Source organism: Trichosurus vulpecula, chromosome 8, assembly GCF_011100635.1.
Source record: "Trichosurus vulpecula isolate mTriVul1 chromosome 8, mTriVul1.pri, whole genome shotgun sequence".
NCBI classification, from domain to species: Eukaryota; Metazoa; Chordata; class Mammalia; order Diprotodontia; family Phalangeridae; genus Trichosurus; species Trichosurus vulpecula.
The window spans coordinates 105315899-105336179 of record NC_050580.1 but is presented as its reverse complement, the minus strand read 5'-3'; the positions used below and the strand labels follow the sequence as shown (position 1 = coordinate 105336179).

General features: G+C 39.4%; 1 protein-coding gene across 8 annotated transcripts in view; it reads left to right on the top strand.

Annotated features, from left to right (window-relative positions):
- Nucleotides 1–7692: 7692 nt before the first annotated feature.
- The window catches only part of ADD3 (adducin 3), a 168543-nt gene continuing 155954 nt past the window's right edge, over nt 7693–20281 (top strand). For 4 of the 8 annotated variants that reach the window (XM_036734603.1, XM_036734606.1, XM_036734607.1 and 1 more), the window contains exon 1: nt 9819–9999. The gene's annotated coding sequence lies outside the window, so the exon portion shown is untranslated. Of the gene's footprint in view, nt 7864–9697; nt 10000–20281 lie in introns of those variants that run through there. The other 4 variants (XM_036734604.1, XM_036734610.1, XM_036734608.1 and 1 more) reach the window with 4 other exon arrangements.

The following is a 20281-nucleotide window of genomic DNA, read 5'->3' as shown; positions in this document are numbered from 1 at the left end:
TGAAGACTCCCATTTGGGAAATGATTCTGTTCATCATAAAAGGTTGACTTATATGCCACAATATATACAATCAGTGATGTCTATGATAGGCACTCTAGGGACAAGTCCTTAGTTCATCTTTATTTATTAATGAGACCTTGAAGAGCTGAATAAGAGGAATGCATTTTTTTTATTAACAGGAAAAATCATGTTTGGACTTCCTCTCGCAAAATGAAAACTAAGCTACACAACTCACATCCCTGGATTCCCTGGAGTTCCTGGAGTTCCACATTCATAAAATTGTTGCTCTGGGGGCTAAAATTCTTTTGAAGTTGCTGTGCACAGAACCATCTGACTAGGGTACTTAATAAGCACTGCTGAGTGATGCTACCACTGAATTATTAACACAAGCAGGAGAAATTCCAGTGGATTTCCTTTCATATCACTGCATGTACCAAAGATGTAGATAATTGTATTATAAGGTCCACATCTTAGGGTCATAGCTTGAAGAAACTTTATTCCTCAAACACTTGCAAATTGTGCATTTGGTATACAAGAATACAGGAGCTTCTAATATCTTATCTTTGAGAGAAATTTACTGTTTCTCCTTGGGAAAAAGTTATTTGCAACAGTTTCTTTTAGAAAGGGAGACTTAAAAGGGAACACAGAGTGAGAATGGATAAAGCTAAATGCCCCTTGTTCAAAAAAAAAAAAGGAACCCAGTGGTGATGCTTTATAGGGGTTACAGAAATTTAGCAAACCTGATTGCTAAAACAGTTGTGTAATGCACTCTCAAACATTTGGCTGAGGTAATTCTTTTAAAAATAAACCATATAGGTCACATAGTGCTAATAAAATATGTTGATGAATCTTGGAGTTGTGCCCTGATTATCTCTCCATAGGGAATGAAGAACTCATTAACATGAGCTCCATGTCACTCTCCCCTGCCCTGTTCCTGGAGCATTCTCCAGACTGGCTTGGTATAAAAGGGGGGAAAGAAAATTTATGTAGTTGGCCAAGTTTCTAATGAATAGCTCATCTAACCATGAAGATTAGCCTTACATGATACGAAAAGACTTCTATCCTTTGGAATCCGAGGCTCAGAGAAATGAAATGAGTTGCTCAAGGTCATACAATTAGAAAGTGGCAGATTTAGGAATTAACCTTAGGTTCTCTGATTGCAAATCCATGGCAGGGACTTAAACTTAGGTTTTCTGATTGCAAAGCCAAGGCACTTTTCACCATGTCACACTCCTCCCCCACAAAATTCTATCCCTCACCCCATCCCACCCCCAGGAAATTGATACTGGTTAGGGGTGGGAGGACCGAGGTAAAGAAACTTTTTAGTGAAACAAACTTTTTCTTTCCTAATGTACAATATGTGTATGCTTTCTAAATGCATATAAAGGTCTTGTGGGTGGCAAGGATAGATATCATTTATCCTACCTTTTTGAAGAGTAGAAATGGCTAAATGAGCAGCTAGGTGGTACAGTGGATAGAGTTCTGGGCCTGGAGTCAGGAAGACTCTTCTTCCTAAATTCAGATCATGTCTCAGATACCTACTAGCTGGGTGTCCCTGGGCAGGTCACTTAACCCTGTTTGCCTCGGTTTCCTCGTCTATAAAATGAGCTGGAGAAGGAAATGGCAAACCACTCCAGCATCTCTGCCAAGAAAACCCCAAATGGGGTCACAAAGAGTTGGACACAACTGAAAAATGACTGAACAACAATAGCTGAAAAAGTTGTAGTATATGAATGTGGTGGAGTCTTATTGTGCTGTGAGATTTCAAAAAGACATGGAAAGATTTATATGAACTAATACAGAGTAGAGTTGCAGAAATGGGACAATTTATGATATAACAGTGATATAAAAATGAACAATTTCGAGGACATTTATAAACTGCTCAAGAATGAAATAAGCGAAACCATGACATAAATATCTTTGTATACAACTACTGAGAGAATTTGTCTTTTTTTTGCTTTTCCTTTTTTTCAATAGGTTAGGGATGGGAGGAAGAGAAAATAGATTGCTCTTATTTTCTTTAATAGGTATAGGGGATGCTACAAATATGGAATGCCATACATTTTCTGATTAGTTCACTGTATTATTAGTTTTTCTTACCTGTTTTACTTTGTCACAAGAGACCTCTTACAAAGTGAAGGAAATCTATAAATTAATGAAATGTAAGAACAAAACACATCAATAAAACTTATTCTAAAAAATAGGAAGAGGGTCATGCTGCCACAGCCACCATGCTAGTTGGCAGGCTAGATGTAGACTAGGTCTTTACTTATTTTTAGTTTATTTACTATCCACTGAACATATTTTATGCTTTCCAAGCTCCAAATCCAAGGATGAGAAATCCTTTTTTCCCCTCACTTACCTCGAAGGGGGGTATTAAGATTAGATTGTATCTATCCCTCCACAGCATCTATTCAAGATATAGATACTGAAGGACCATCTCTCTGGGTTGTCTACCTAATTGCAAATCAAAGACTGCAACATGGGCAATACACCTACAAACAATAATGAATACTTTATATTTCTTCAGTACTTTTAACTCTTCAGAGCACTTATTTTCACTTATTTCATTTGACTCTCACAACAACTGTTTACAGTAGACAAGACAGGTGTCCCAGTCACAATTACATGTCTAATAAAAGGGACCATTCAGAGCCTAATGATTCAAATAATCCATTTAATAAAATGATGTTGAAAAATCTTCAGTTAAAAACAATCTCCAAGGTGGTTATAAAGCAGGCCAGGAAGATAAAAGCTGATAAAACATCACCAGCAAGGCAGTTATGAAAGAAAGAGAGAGAAAGAGAGAGAGAGAGAGAGAGAGAGAGAGAGAGAGAGGGAGGGAGGGAGGAAGGAAGGAAGGAAGGAAGGAAGGAAGGAAGGAAGGAAGGAAGGAAGGAAGGAAGGAAGGAAGAGCTCTCTGGGACCTTGAGAATCAATACAAGTGTAGTAGTCAAAAGTCCTGGATTCTAGTCATTAGTTTTAATTTTCTCCTCTATATAAAACCTTCCCTCCTACCCTCCAACTTGGATAAATCCTGATAACAAACTATTTAGTTCATATACTTTCCCCAATGTTTGCCTTTTTTCCCCAAATGTGCAGTGAATGGTTGCACATAAATTTAATTTTTTGCTACATCTCTAAAGATATTTCAGTTATTAATTATTCAATATTATAGTTATCTATGTTAGATTAGTATTTTTATTAATAGAGGTGGACTCGGATTTAAGAAAGTTTTATATAACAAAATACCAAAGTCTAAAGTAGTTAAATTATATGCTTAAGAAAATGATTCCATATTTAATGAAAGGATTAACTCGTAAATGCTGAGTTCCCCTGGTACCCATAAAATAAGATTGAAACTTCATGTGTGTATGTGTATGTATGTATGTGTTTGGACAAGTGGAATAGAGGAGATAGGGGGTCAGGCAATGGAGACCACCAACAGCTTTGAGCTAGATGCAACCGCATAAAACAACTAAGATATATCATTTAGAATCAGAATGTAAGGGAGTTCCCTAACAATCTGATGAGATTACCAGATTTTTTTTTTGATTCTCCATACCTCTCCTGTTAAAGGGTACAAAATCTTTGATTCTCCATACCTCCTCCTTGTACAGGGAATTTGTTGTTTTTGAGCTGTGTCTGACTCTTTGTGACCATAGCACACCGGATCCTTTTATCCTCCACTATCTCCCAAAGTTTGTCTAAGCTCATATGTATTATTTCCATGACACTCTCTACCCATCTCATCCTCTGTTGTCCCCTTTTCCTTTTGCCTTCAATCTTTCCCAACACTGGGGTCTTTTACAGTGAGTCTTGTCTTCTTGTTGTGTGGCCAAAGCTTAAGCTTTAGCATTTGGCCTTTCAGTGAATAGCCTGAATTAATTTCTTTAAGTATTGACTAATTTTATCTTCTTGCTGTCCAAGGGACTTTCAAAAGTCTTCTATAATACCACAATTCAAAAGTGTTGATTCTGTGCACTCAGCTTCTTTATAGTTCAACTCTAACAACCATACATTGCCAGTGGAAAAATCATAGCTTTTACTATTTGGACCTTTGTTGGCAAGGTGATGCCTCCGCTTTTTAGCATACTGTCCAGATTTGCCATAGCTTTCCTGCAAAGGAGAAAGTGTCTTAATTTCATGGCTACAGTCACTGTCTGAAGTGATCTTTGAGCCTGAGAATGCAAAATTTGACACTTCTTCCATTTCATCTTCCTCCATTTGCTAAGAACCATCAAGAGGCTTCTATAATTCTTCTTCACTTTCTGCCAACACAGTAGAATCATTTACATATCTGAGATTGTTGATATTTCTCCTGGCAACCTTAATTCTAGCTTTTAATTCACCCAGTCTGGCATTATGCATGATGTACTTTGCATATAATTTAATTAAAGTAACAATATGCAGCCTTGTCATATTCCTTTTCTAATCTTAAACCAATCAGTTGTTTTATGTTCAGTTCTAACTTTTGTTTCTTGGCCTGCATATAGCTTCCTCAGGAGAAAAGTAAGATGATTTAGTATTCTCATCTCTTTGAGAACTTGCCACATTTTGTTGTGAGCTCCATAATCAAAGACTTTAGTGTAGTCAATAAAGCAGAAGTAGATGTTTTTCCGAAACTCCCTTGCTTTCTCCATAATCCAGTAAATGTTGGCAATTTGGTCTCTAGTTCATCTGCCTCTTTAAAAACCAGCTTGTTCTTCTGATTCACATATTGCTAAAGCCTAGCTTGCAGAATCTTAAGCGTAACCTTGCTGGCATGTGAAATTAGTACAATTGTTCAGTAGTTTGAATATTCTTTGGCATTCCCCTTTAGGATTGGGATGTAAAATGGTCTTTTCCAATCCAGTGGTCACTGTTAAATTTTCCAAATTTGCTGGCATATTGAGCGCAGCACTTTAACAGCATCATCTTTTAGGATTTTAAATAGCTCAGCTGGGATTCTATCACTTCCACTAGCCTTATTGTTAGCAGTGCTTCCTAAGGCCCACTTGACTTCATTTTTCAGGATGTCTGGTTCTAGATCAGTAACCACACCATCATGTTTATCTTTGATGTTAAGATCTTTCTAGTCTAGTTTTTCTGTATATTCTTACCAGTCCTTCTTAATGTCTTCTTCTTCTGTTAAATCCCTACCATTTTTGTCTTTTTGCACAAGGTACAGACATGTCTATTTGTTAGGACAAAAGAAAATTCCTAATTTGGTCTCAGTGATTAAGGCTATCCCTACAGAGAAGAATTGGTTGATTTGGAGCTTTCCCTTGGAGCTTCCTAGGGGAAGGGATTTAGTGACTGAGGCTGACTCCAAGAAGATCTTGGGACAACAGATTCTGTTGGAAGGAGTCATCTTTCATGCTGACCTATAAAAGTGAGCTGAAAGATGTGTTCAGTTCCTTATTGGCTTCTTTCCCAATTTTGCTTTTGTAACTAAAAGATCCTGTGAGAATAGCAAAGCTAAGAGTAAACCTAGCTCCTAGGACATCCTTCTCTAACCAGGGGCCATCAATGACTGCCTCAGAGCAGAAGCATATGGAAACAGAATTCCTGAGTTATCTTTGCTGACTCAAGAGATGGCATCAGCTTGGGGAATGTTGGAATATCATGGACCTACATGTGCTTGCCCACACGGACCTAAAAGGGAGTCCATGGACAATGTCATTTTTGAAACCGGATCTCCTTGTTAGAGAATTTCCTTGGTAGCATAATCCTATAATTAAGCCTTCTAGCTAAAGAAGGGAGATTCCTTAGACAATGACAGTCTTGAGAGTCAAGAAAAAATGACAAGTAAAAAAATTCAAAGAGCTGGCTTCTAGCGAAATCTGGGAAGTTCTTCAATAGTTGAAGAAAAGAAGTTCTTGAAAAGATAAGAGTATCACCCTCTTGAGTGGGCCTTGCAGGTGGAGGCCAATAAGGGACAAAAGCTATGAAGTGGGAGACCAGAAGGCCTGACTTTCCTTCCCCTTACTGCCTCAAGTTACTTGGGTAGTACAGGTCTGTTGAGAAGGGCCCAAAAGCTCCAAAGTATATTTGCCTTTGGGAGTGGGAGTCCAGACTAAGGGGTGTCACTGCAAATTTAAAAGGGACTGATTAGCACCACAAGGAACAAAGTGATTCATCAGAATGTCAGAATGCTGCTTTATCATCAATAGCAAGTTTGGTGTCTTTCTGAGAGGAGTCCAAATCATGTGGTGGTATTGAGTCAGAAGGATTTTACATTACTAGTGAGAAACAAAGACCTATGGAAGAGGGTGGAGAACTGTATTGTTTGTTTGTAGGCTATTGTGAGTGTTGTATGTGTTTCCTACATTTACTTATGGGCTCCAGTGAGTCCTATGCATCTTCTGCATTTTCTGTGGGGCAAAATAAAGGTTTTCTTGTGCTTAATATATATTTTTTCATTGGATACTTCTGCAGGAATTTAGGATACTACTAACCACATTTATGTAAATTAAGACATAAACTATATTTGGAAATTTTCCTGGGAAAAAAAAAGCCATGGTCAGATCAAACGAACCAAAGGGATGTTTAATATTTTTAGAGTAAACCCCTAGTATCAAATACAGTCAATTTTAGCCCAGAGCTTGGATAGCCATAAGTTATTATAAAATGATAGGTTTTTGGATCTGGAATAGAAGGTAATCTATTACAACTTCCTCTTTTTATAGATGAGGAACCTGAAGACTCATAAAGATACGCCCAACATCACATAGTTCATAAACAGTAGGCTTCACAACATATGAAGAGTAGAAGCAGAATCTGAAGTTCTGCATTTTAATTTTAATCCCTCTATTCTTATCTTGTACCCATTCTTCTTCACTTACCACCTGAAAGTAATATTAGAAGTCAAAAGATAAACCCTAGTGGAATTTTAAGGACAAAATTTCAAATACAAAACACAGACTCTAAAGGTCATTCTGAAAAAAGTGTACACACCACAGTTGCTTATGTCATCAAGTATACCTTAACTACCTAAATATAGCATCACTTTCACTTAAAGCACATTAATACAGCTATGAGATCTTGTTTTGCTTTATTTTGAATACATTTAGAATTATTACAAAAATATAATCCATCAGCAGTTTTTATCTAATTTCATTCTATACTGACATTACATATCTCTTTCCATTGTTAATTCTATAAATCATTTTGTGCTATATGGTTTTAAAAACACTGAGCAGAAATTGAAATCTGTCAATCATATTTTCTACTATTGTCATTCACTCAGTGTCTCAAATAAGCTTACAAATGTGTATTGATAGGACTTCTATCCATTGCTGCCAAATACATGAATGGGAGTTTTATGACTCTATTCATGGACTTAATCTTACATAGGTTCATTATAGAGTAATGATAGGAAATTAAATATTGGCCCCAAATACACAGCAGTTGCAGGTCATGTGTCCCTATTATCTCACCCTGCCCCCTCAGTGTTTGAAATTAGCAGGCCTCTTAAAAACTAATGTCTCCAGTGTTTCATTGAGTCATGCTAAATCTCAGCCTCAATCACGGTTAATTTTAACCTTGACCTCCTACAGCTGTATTGCTTTTCTCAGTCCAAAAAAATTTCCACATCTTATGAAGCAACATTAGAGGGGAAAAAAAATAGTCATAGCTTTAAGACAGAACTCTCCTTTTCTCCAGTGAGCTCCAATGGTAATTGTAGAGCCTCTGCTAAGTAGCACACTTTACTACAGGCAGTATTGGAGGAGTTTCTGCTGCTGCTCCTGCTGCTTCGACTAGTGCTGGAGCTGCAGTGTGTTTCTGTGCAGCACTGCAGAATCCACACCTAAAGAAGGAAAGACATACATACACACACGATCATAGACAGTGAACGTTCCAGCCTTGAACGGAGTTTAGGTAAGCAGATCTTTCATTCTTTTCTCTAGTAACTGTGTGAAGGGGGATGTTAATGGGAGAGACTGCTCAACAGACATGTTTAAAATGGGTTATGCTAATCAGTCTTCCTTTTGGGGCTCATAGATTTGTCTAACAAATATAGCCTGTATTTTGAAGATTATTACGTTATAGCTGCACTAAGGGTACTTTTATGACATTCATTTTTTTTAAAGGCTGACCCTGTGGCATGCAAAGCTTTTCATTTTTGCTTTTTAAATGCAAGAAAATTTCAAGCCCCTCCCAGTATTTCTCCCTTCTAACCACTGCAGATCTAAAATGAAATGTGTATGTTCCAAATCTTCGTACTTCAGAACAGACAGCACTCCTAAGCATTTTAAGGGTATTTAAAATAATAATGTTGGTGTGCTATATGTAAAATAGGTTTGAAGCAGATGGAAAATTATGGCAGAGTTAAACTCCTAAAGCCCTAGTCCACGGGAGTCTGAAAATGAGAAGGGTAAATGAATCATTTCTTGTGCCAAGACAAGCTTCATTTTCCACACTTCAAATGTTCGAAAAAAAGAGGGTACTACATCTTAATTAGCACATTTTTAGAGGGAGGAGATGAAGTTGATGAGGGGGATGGTGTGAGATATACGGAGAGAGGAACGAGGGGCGGAATTGAAGTGAGGAGGCTGTGATGGAGAGGAGGGAAAATGAATCGTCACCTTTCCTTTGGGATCGAAGGGAGATGAGTGGGAATGAAGTTTGCTCAGTATACGTAGGGTGAAGATGACCCAGGAGGAATAACAACCAGAAAAGAGCTAGGGAGGGGCGTGCCTCTTGGTGGGGCGTGGGAGACATCTATTTGTGCCTGTGGAAGACATGTGCTGGTGAGGGACGTGCAAGTCTGGGGGTGTGCTAGACATGGTATGCATCGGTGGGAATTCAGCTACAAGGATAGGATTATGAGCAAAACGTGCCCAGTCTGAGGTGGATGGCCGAGTGTCACGTGTAGAGCCACACCCCTGAAATTACTTTATGGGACCACTACAAGGTTGCAAAGTTTGGCTGACCCAAGGTGTGCTTTGAAGGGTGGCACTGCTGTCTCAGTTCACCTCCTTCCATGGGGGTGCAGGGAGCTTTTGTAACTTGCTAGGGAGAGGAAAAGAGGGGCATCTCCGTGGCAGACATATAAACCCAGATGCTCTGCATCAGCCAGAGAAATGGGCAGATTTGAGAATGGGGAGGCTGTCTCTGCGTCTGCTGCCCATCTCTCCTGTGTGTGACTGAAGCCTCTATCCTCAGATCCTAGGGGAGGACTGCAGTGAGTGCCTCCACTGCGTGAGTCCACACGCGTGGCCAGAATCTGGGAACGATGCCCGCTCACTCTCGCCGGGCAGCAGCGCCAGAGGGAGGGGGCGCAATCAGGCTGGTGGGGCGAGGGCCTGGATGGGAGGAGGGTTTTCGGTGCCTCCGTCCTCCCGCATTCAGAGTGCCCCTGCGGTGGCCCTCCCAGAGGGGATGTGATGGCAGAGGATGCACCCCAGTCCTAAGGACAGGAGGGGGCGCCCAGGGCTGCCGCAGCCTCTTCGGCCACGCTCGTCCCCGTCCCCACCCCCATCTCAGAGGCCGCCTCTGCCCCTAGGACTAGAAGGCGGACGCGCGCCCGACCGACGGGGAGGGGAGCGGAGAGGAGGGGATAGGAAGAAGAGGAGGGAAGGGAAGGGGAGGGGGCTCAGCCGCCGCACACCCCCGCCCCTGCCCGGAGCCCAGACGCAGGAGGGGGCGGGGCCAGACCGAGGGGGCGGGCGAGCTGAGCCGCGGAGGCCGGCCCCGCTGGAGTGAGCTGCTCGTAACGGTCGCCTAGGAAAGGGGGTGAGAGGAGAGGAAGGGAGGGCTTTAAAAAAACAAACCCGCTGAAGAAGGAGGAGGAGGGGAGGAGGAGGTGGCTGCGACCCAGGTGTCTCCGCTTCCTGCTGGAGAGGAATCCGCGCCCGGCGCGCGCGCTCGCTGGCTCCCCAGCCCCTCCCCTCCCTCCTCTCCCCTCCCCGGGGGAGGGGCGGCGGCGACGGCGGAGGATCAGGCGGCTGCAGCCTCAGCAGCCCGGAGCTGAGGCGCGGGGAGGGAAGCACAAAGCCGGCTGCGCGCCCCGAGGTAATGTGGAGGGGAGCGCTGGAGGAGGAGGCGCCCTAGCCCCGCTTCCCGCGCCGCGGTTGGCTGGGGTAGGAGAGTGGCGGGGAAAGGGGTAGGGGTGGGGGGAAATCCCTGCCAGGGGGTCGGGCGCCGAGCGAGGGGAGGGGGCGGTGTGGACGGGGGCGAGCGCCGTGGAGCTGGCTTCCTATTGGTTGCCCCCTTACGGCCTCAGGTAAGCCACCCCTCCCCGCAGGGGGAGAGGGGGCTGCTAGTCACAGGGAGAGAAAGAGTGCTGGGTCTGGCGCGAGCCCCGGAACACCTGAACTGGGCAGGGTGGAGGCCCTGGCTTGGGGGGCTGAGTGTGCCTGCTGGGGAGGGGCTGGGAAGGGGATACCCTGCTGGCCCGTGCCTACTTCTGGTGCCCCCCACGGTGGGGTGATCTTCCAAAGCCGATCTGCAGCTTTGGTGACAAATACTTGTTCCTCCTCCCCCAGAGAGGGGGGCTCGAAGCTTTCCTCTTCCCCGGGCCTGGAGAAGACTCGAACCCCTCTAGTTGGTGTGGGAGCGGGGCGAGGCTTTAGGTGAGTGGATCCATTACAGGCAAAAGGTGCTTTTAGGAAAGAAAATGAAGCAGGGTAGGTGTGCGGGGAGGACGTTGAAGCCTTTCCTCCTTTAACTTTCTACGAAGGCGTTTCAAAGGAGAAGAAGCCCTCTCCCCCAGACACCCAAAGTTAGTCTGTGCTTTCTGCCCCAGGGTGACAAGGAAGAGGTCACAGCAGATTTGGTTTGCTTGTGTTCCTGCGTATGGGCAATCTCTTTGAAGTTGAGGTTCATAATCCAAAGCAAGGGTATGGGCAACTAGGGCAAGTTGGGCTCCTCTAATTAAAATGCCTGGAATGACCGCAGGTGAGTTATGTGGGTGCAGAGATTTGATTGCAAATAGGTCACCTTTGAAAAGTGTGTTAAGTAAAATTACTAATTTCCAGTCGAATTGCTGAAGATCTTCTAAGGTTAAGGGTTCTTCTCGGGATTGACGAAGTAGGAAGAGTTTGGGAACGCTGCCCACCTGTGTTCTTGCAAGGTCCATTCCAGTGGGTGCAGTTGTTATGCTCTGTAATCATTAAAAATTAGCATTATAAAATAGCTGCATTTATCAATAGATTCTTTAATGTTAGTGTGAGATTTCCTGCCTTCAATTTCGAACTCGATTTGACCTGAACCAATTTCTTGGGTAGCATTCTGATTTATGGGAAGGATAAATCTTTTTGAAATGCTTTGCCCAATCTGAGTACTCTTGAAGATGACATGATGGCCTGGGAACCAGACTCAGTTTATTCTTATTTGAGATTCAGTTTACTTTTATAGTTTTAGTAGAAACGTTTGGAACAAAGTCTTGAACAGAAAGAAAATTCACTTTTCCTTGTTAAAGCAAGTGAATGTTCAATCATATGTAGTAGGGAAGGAGAGCCAGAGAAATAGGTTAATTTCTTGAAAAAAATAAATTTTTAACTTTTTGAAGATTTCATTCTATTAACTTATAAGCAAAGCGTGTTATAGAATTGAACAAGCTGGACTGTGGAACTGGGCAAATCTGAGTTTGGGTCTTCTCCCACACTTCCTAAGAGCAATTCGATCAGTTTTTTTCATTTGTAAAAATGAGGATAGTTATGCCTATATTATTTACCTTACTAATGTTGTGAAGATAAAATGAAGAAAAAAATGTATTTAATTCATTTTCCAAATATTAAAATGTGTCAATTATTAGGCACAGGGGCTCACATGATGGCTAGCTTTTAATTTTTTTTTTAAGTGTATGTTTTGAATGGAGGTGGAGGGGGGAATCTCTTATTTCATCTGTGCAGAAACTCCCCCCCGAAGATCAGATTGGCTGCAAAACTTAACTCTGAATCTTTGAGAGTTGCCTGAGGCATTAATAAGTAACTTTCCCTGGGGCATGAGAACTTGAACCCAGACCTTCCTTCTCTAAGTCTGACCTGTTATATTTTACAATACTTTGTTGTCTAATGCTCTCAGTTATCTAATGCTGTTAGATAATTTGTTGTTGAGGTTTTATTTTTTCTGTTGTTAGATGATTTGTTAAAAGGAAACCACACTAGCCAGCTTTGAAAGGTGCTTTTTATTGTGGTCTTGAATATAAATTAGGAATATATTACTTAGGAGAATGTTATACGTGTAGAATAAGTATTTCCTGCCCTAAGAGTATCTTATAGTATGTATGTCTTAAACAGAAATGATTGACTTGCTAAAGAAAATGGAAAAAAGTGTAGGTTTTCTACCTCATTGCTAACTTTAACCACTTGTTCCTATAAGATTTAGCTCTGAAGAGTATGAAGTATGGGTGAATGCCAGTAAACACTGGCTCGAATTATCAAATATTTAATCAAAACCATAGTGCCTTTTGACACACTAATAGACTATGATGTACATCCAGTAATGTCCCTGACTAAACTAGAGCTCTGTAACAAGTGGTGACCACCCAGCTTTTGTGTTTTGCTGATTGTGGTAAGTCTCATATCTGGCATAAATGGCTTCATGAGTCAATAGGCCAAACAAAACTGAATAGAAAAGTAGAACATAGATTCAGAATATAGCCAGGCTACTGTTCTCAAAGCTATTTGTTACCTACCATTTTTTTTCTTGCCTTAAGAGGACTGCTATGCTCTGAGCACTCCCAAGGGGCAATGAAAAGTAATGTAAGCAAAAGAAAAGTCCTTAGATCACACTGAAATGACTTGAAGTAACATAGACTGGGTGTGGAATTCTGGGAAACAATAGCATCAGCCTATCAGTTTGGTGTATAGTAATCAATGATAGCATGTCTTTTTAAGGAAAGGTGTCATGCTACCAGTGAGATAAAGAGGCTATGTCACCACTATTGATAGACACCAAAGAGAGTACTAAAAATCAAAGGAAAACCTTTCTATGGTAGGCAGAAGACACCTGGTCAGGACTCAGAGGACCTGTTGGATTCTTAGAGGTTGTTTAATCCAACCCTGACTCAAAGTAGGAATTTCCTGTACAACACATAAATGGTTTCTATGGTCAGACATTATTAGCCTTTTTAAACACACTACTCAGGTGGAAGATTAAAGCTAAATCTGTAACAGTGATTTATGTATCTGCATTTAGTAGCTTCACTTTTGATTTTGGAAAATGATGTTTTGATAGAGACAACTTGTGTGTAGATAGAATGATGGAAGGAAGAATTTAGTCTTGAGCATGTTAAACATTTTATTGATGATAGTAGTAAAGTCCACTGCTATTAGCTTAGTCTAGTAATATGCCACACCTACACCCAGTGAACACAATGCCCTCTAGAATCAAGCATTTTTTTAGGCAATCAGGGTTAAGTGACTTGCCCAGGGTCACGTAGCTAGTAAGTGTCTAAAGCTACATTTGAGCTCAGGTCTTCCTGATTTCAGGGCCAATGCTCTATCCACCACTATACCACCTAGCTGCCCCTAGAATCAAGCATTTAAAAAATTCCATTTATTTATTTATTTTTAGTTTACAACATTCAGTTCCACAAGCTTTTGAGTTCCATGTTTTCTCCCCTCTCCTTCTCCTCCCTCCTTCCCTAGACAGCATGCAATCTGATATAGGCTCTACATATATATTCACATTAAACATATTTTCACATTAGTCATGTTCAAAGAAGAATTATAACTAATGGAATGAGCCATGAGAATGAAGAAACAAAACAAAGAGAGAGAACAAATAGTATGCTTCAGTCTGCATTCAGACTCCATAATTCTTTCTCTGGATGCGGAGGGCATTTTCCATCATGAACCTTTTGGAGTTGTCTTAGAACCTTGCATTGCTGAGAAGGGCCAAGTGTATCAAAATTAGTCATCACACAACATGGTTGTAACTGTGTACAATATTCTGCTGGTTCTGCTCCCCTCACTCAGCAACAGTTCATATACGTCTTTCCAGGTTTTTCTGAAGTCCACCTGCTCATCGTTTCTTATAGCACAATAGTATTCCATTACATTCATATACCTCAACTTACTCAGCCATTCCCCAGTCAATGGGCATCCCCCTCCATTTCCAGTTCTTCGCCATCACAAAAAGAGCTGCTATAAATATTTTTGTACATGTGGGTTCTTTTCCCATTTGTATTATCTCTTTGGGATACAGCCCTAGAAATGGTATTTCAGGGTCAAAGGGTATGCACATTTTTATAGCCCTTTGGTCACAGTTCCAAATTGCTCTCCAAAATGATTGGATCAGTTCACAACTCCACCAGCAATGCATTAGTGTTCCAATTTTCCCACACCTTCTCCAGCATTTGTAATTTTCCTGTTTTGTCATGTTAGCCAATCTGCCAGATGTGATGTGGTACCTCAGAGCATTTTTTCATATGACTATGGATATCTTTAATTTTTTCCTCTGAAAACTGCCAATTCATATCCTTTGAACATAGAATCAAGCATTTTTGAAGCACATATTAATTTCATGTTACTTTGTTTATTCATTGATTCAGTGTGTGGAACTTCTAGTTGCTAATGCTCCATTAGCAAAAGATTGCATATTCTTAAAACTTTTTTTATACAACACTACTAGCCTCCTAATTTCTGCTTTCTTTATATTTTAAAACAAAACCAAAACAATGTACTTTATTGCTTGTGTCCTAAAACATTTAAATTCTTTGCAATAACTGGTGATGGTACAAATTTCAATGTGCTGCTGCTTCAACAGGATAATTGGCATGTAGAACAAATTATAAATTAAATTAAGCATAGTTAGACATTTTTATTGTATACTTAATCATCAGCAAAATAAACACAAAATAATGAGTGAAATCTTGCACAAGCCTCTTAGCATCTACCAGAGGAGAACCAAATGAATTAACAAATAAGCCCCAAAATGTGTCCACGTCCACTTCTGGCTGAAATTCAACTGCCTCTAGTTTGGCTTTTATTTTTTTTTTTTAAAATTTAGGTGTTAGCATCTCTTCATACAGGCATTATATGCTTAAGTAATTTTACCATACCAGTATTAGTCACTGTTGAACATATAGGATATTTCAAATTTTTTTCCTATTACAAATAAAATAGTTGTGCTATGAATATTTTTGTGAAGACAGGTACCTTTCCTCCTTTTATAGTGTTTATCATTCTTAAATCATATCCAAATGGAACAGTGAATAAAATGCGGGACTCAAGAATCAAAAAGATCTGGATTTAAATCCTGTCCCTCACTAGCAGTATGACCCTGAGCAAGTCATTCAGTCTCTTACTGCTGTAGTTAAGTAACTCATCCTATATAAAGTCATGGACTGGTTTCAATATGCAGCTAGTCAAAGGAGTTCCCGTACCAGGAGTTCCTATAGATTCCCTGTTTGATCAAAAGGTTTGATCAAGTTTGTGATCCTTATTTCCATAATGGTTACGTTGTTTTCCAAAATAATTGAACCAGTCTGCAGTTCTGCCTGTGATGTGTTCAAGTGCCTGTTTCCTTGCACAACTGTTAACATTGAATTACATTATTTTTGTTTCTTGTGCCATTCTGTTTGTTTGTAAGGGTATATGAAATTAAGTATAGTTTTCGTGTTAATATACCACAGATATATGACACATTTGAGTGGACAATTAAATATCTCCATTGTTATTTAGGGAAAGAACTCTTGGTTAAAGTTGGAATTCAGAGAACCATCATATCCACAGCTTGTGCTCATCATACCAGGTGTATATAAAATTATTAACTGTAGAATCCAATATGAAAGTGATTTTTTTTGTTGTATATCTATTACTCTATAATATCCACAGGAATTATAACTGTTAAAAGTTCAAACTGGGGACAGCTAGGTGGTGCAGTGAGTGGAGCACGGGCCCTGAAGTCAGGAGCACCTGAGTTCAAATCCAGCCTCAGACACTTGACACACTTGCTAGCTGTGTGACTTTGGGCAAGTCACTTAACCCCAATTGCCCTGCCTTCCCCCCTCCAAAAAAAAATTATAAAAAAAAAAGTTCAAACTGAATGTCATAATATATTCGATCTTCATGGACTTACAGAGTACTAGAGAAGGAAAGGACCTTACAGGTCAGTTCTTTCAGCCCTGTTATTTTAGGAAGGAGGAAATCGAGGTCTAGAGGATAAATGACTTATCCAAGGACAAATAGCTAGTGGTAATTACTCAGGATTTGAACTCAGATCCCCTGATACCCAATTCAGCACAGCTTCCACTACATTATTTTGCCTATTAATACCCTATATCCCTGTTTGGAGGTTCATGTTATAGTATATGTAGATGAGTCTCACAAAGTCCTTTTGATACTTCCAATTAAATTATTTTGATCAGGATCCAGGATAGCTCCAGTTCTGTATTATAGCAGTGATCCCTGTATATTACTGTGAATTTTGGATTAAGGGTGGGTACAAGTTTTAGTAGCTTCATTACTTTATTTAGTAAATTTTCTACAACAGTATTTAGAAATTGTCCCCTTGAAATTTGTTGCCTTTACAAAGAGTGAACATTAGTGTGCCAAGCCTTATGTTAAAGAACTGCATGAGGTACAACACTGTATAAAACAATCCCTGTCCTTGAACTTATTTACATTCTAGTTAAGAAATTTACAGCCTTGTAAAGTTTACAATCTAAGTGACAGAATTGAAGAACGGAAGATTATTTAATGTAAAATGGTGAAGAGCTTTTAGGATTAAAAAAAAAGATTTAAAAAATCTTAAGACTGGACCTCTCTGGATTTAGCTGGTCTTCAGCCAATAGCAGTGACCTGAAGCCTTTCTGTATTGTCAGGACCTGCCAGATTTTGTATTCCTCTGATGGAGTCTGAGTTCGTCACCACAAAGTTGACCAACAGGTGATGAATTTTTTTTTTCAGCCATAGAAACTCATGAAGAGACCATTCATTTACTAAGGCATAGAGTAGGATTGCTAGCTTCGTTACTTAAAAGAGTAATCCACTCTAATGAAATAGTGAATCCTTAAAGTATGGCAGAAGTGGATGACTGGCATTTAAGTGTAAAAAGATCTCTAGGAAGTAAGTTCATTTAATACTTTTAAGAAATGAGGTTGTAAAGAAAATGAGATGAATGCCAAAGGTGAAAATTTCACTTGGAAATTTGATGGAACTCACAGCTTTTATTTGAGTGGTTAATAAAATGTTCAGTTATACCAAATCTTGTAACGTGTCTGTAATGGATTCTCCTAGTGACTAAGCTATTCTTCCTTTGTAAGTCAACAAACATTTAACTGCCTACTATGTGCCAGACACTATGTTAATTTGGAAATTTAAAAAATCTACGTTGATGTCTTTTTGGACTCTAAAGTAGAGTCAGAAATAGAGGTAGACTGCAATTATTGGAATGATGAGGTGTGGGGCAAGGAAGAAAAGATACTAAATTTTAGTTTTATGAATACATACTCTTAAATGTCAGATTTATTTTCTCTGGCATGTGTTTATTTTGTGATAAGTAAAATCATGTGTGGTATAGTGAAAGCTTATAGCTCATAGTAGACAGTAACACAGGGAACAGTTTTCAGGCCTTGGTAAATACTCAAGTACTCAAATGCTACTATGATATAATTTACTTTACTGTATTGTGGTTAAAAAAAAGCACACTAGATTTGAAATCTGGAAGACATGGGGTTGGAATCAGATAAGTCTGCCACTTACTAGTGATCATGGGCATGGAGAGTGACATTACTTCTAAATTTCAGTTTTCTCGTTTTTTAAATGGGGATGGGTAATACAAGTATTTTTATCTGACAGGGCTGTTGTGAGAAGTGTTTTATAAACATTCAAGCACTATAGAAATGAGAGTTGCATATAAATATGATATGATTATTGCATTCAAGCAGTAACTTACTGAAAAGTATCCCAGGGGCCTGAAGCAGATGAATTTAACTTCCAGAATTGTCTAACAAAGTAGCAAGTGGTAAGAAGTACCCAGCTGAACACTTGAAGTTGTTTTTTTTTTAAGTTTGCTTAATAGGAAGATGACTTTGTCTACCTTCTAATTATGCTAGAACAACTTTTGTATGACATTTATACACATTCATATTAAGTGGGGGCATCTGCATTGAGCCCTAATATGAGTTAGGTTGAACTACACTAAATTTAGGGTTATTCATTAAACTCATTTTCTTATAATGGGAATTGTATGCAAGTGAGGGATATTGTTCAAGGATATCGTTCCTGATGTTCGTTGCCCTGCTAAGGGAGCTGGAATTTCAACAATATTGAAAGAGTAAGTTTGTAAAGCTGCTAGTGCTTTTAGTAGCATGGGGATGTGCTGTACACCCTTAAATCTCTGACTGCTCACAGTGTTTCTATGAAATTCCATGCAAGTGCGTAGTGAAAACATTTTTTTTCCCCATTTAATATACTATTATTGACATACTCTCTCTTGATCTTCTAAAATGCCTGAGACCTACAGAAAGAGATGGGATTTATGCAGTCCTCTATCAAAAATATTCTCAAGGTTATTTGGCTGAACTAAGGAAGTGTATGCTAGGATCAAGCTATTCCAAGACTCTCTTTGAGAGCGTATTACTTTTTTTTAATTAAGATTTTTTATTTTTAGTTTTACAACAGTCAGTTCCACATGATTTTGAGTTCCAGATTTTCTCCTCCCCTCCCCGCCCTCACTCCCCGAGATGGCATGGAATCCAATATACCTTCTACATATAACTTCACATTAAACTTATTTACACAGTAGTCAAGTTGTAAAGAAGAATTATGACCAATGGGATGAATCATGAGAAAGAAGAAACAAAACCAAAAAAATAGGAAAAAAAAAAAAAGGAGAGGAAATAGTTTGCCTCAATCTGCATTCAGATTCCATAGTTCTTTCTCTGGATGTAGATAGTTCTCTCCATCATGAGTCCTTTGGAGTTATCTTTGAACCTTGTATTGCTGGGAAGAGTGAAGTCTATCAAGGTTAGTCATCACAGCATATTACTTTTAATCCTACATAAGTCAGAGCTAGTAACTGTTAAGTTGCAATGTTTCTTTTGACCTCAGTTGTCATGTTAATGCATGTAGAAAGAACATTCAGTAAGATTAGCATTTTTAACATCAGAGGAACTGTGTGTGCACTGGGGGTGATAGGGAGAGACAGAAAAGGAACTTATACGGAGTTCTGAATGGATACTTTTGTTGCTGCTCTGGAGGAATGCATGGATTAGGAGAAAAGAAAGTCATTTAGCAAATGGTGCTCATGTTCTGTTAAAATGTTATTTGGCTTATCCTTTCCCTCATTGTTTGTGTTCTTTAGCAGTTCATCCTCTTGGGGCCAGGTTGTCTTTAAGAAGCCTTAAATAAAGGAGTGATATTTAAGTAGGCTATACTTGATTGCTTGAGGTTATGTTAGATGACATCAGCACGGGGTAGCTGTGAAAATCAAGCAGGGATGATGGCGAACTCCCCACTAAGGTGATACAAAATGTAGTTTTGAGAAACAAAGGGAAAGGCTATGGTAGCAATATGCTAAAAAATTGATTTCTGAAGCAGTAGTGTAATAATTCACTGTGTGGTCTTCGTGTGGTTGATTTTTGGATCTGAATTCCCTCATCTATAAAATGAAGTTGGACTAGATCATCTTTAATAGTCTGGTTACTTTAGTTTTCCCTCCCGTATTAGTAGCTAATCATATATAATTATTCCATTTTGTTAATGCGAATGTTACTTTTTGAAGATGATCTTCAAACATTAAAATTATCCATGGGAAATTTCTTTTCCCACAAAATATTTAGTAAGCAATCACTCTGTTCCCAGCCCTGTATTAAGTACTGCAGATAATATTCATGGGAGTGTCCATTTGGGTGTTTCTTTTAGCAGAGAACCAGTAGATTCTATTTCTTCTTTGCTCTCCAGTTCTAAGAGATCTAGAAAGTTTTCTTAAAAGAATTCTTGGAATGTGATGTCTTTGGTTTTTTGTTGTTGTTGTGGCTTTCAGTAGTCCATTGATTATTAAATAAATCCCTCTAATTTTTTTCAGATCAATTGTTTTTTGCAATGAGTTATCATATATTTTCTTCTGTTTCCCTGTCCCATCCAGGCTTTTGACTTCATTTTAATGTTTCTTGTCTCATAGCATCATTAGCTTCCATTTGGTCAATTCTGATTTTTAGGAAGTTATTTTCTAGGGTAACATTTTCTCCTCTTCTAATGTGTTAATTCAGTTTCTGAATCTTCCTTCTGTAGCTCTCATTCCATTTTTTCCCCTAGCCCTCTCGTTTGGATTTTAAAATCTTTTTTAAGCTCTTTTTAAACTCTGTTTTGACTTGTGCCCAGGCTATTTTTCTCTCTCTCTT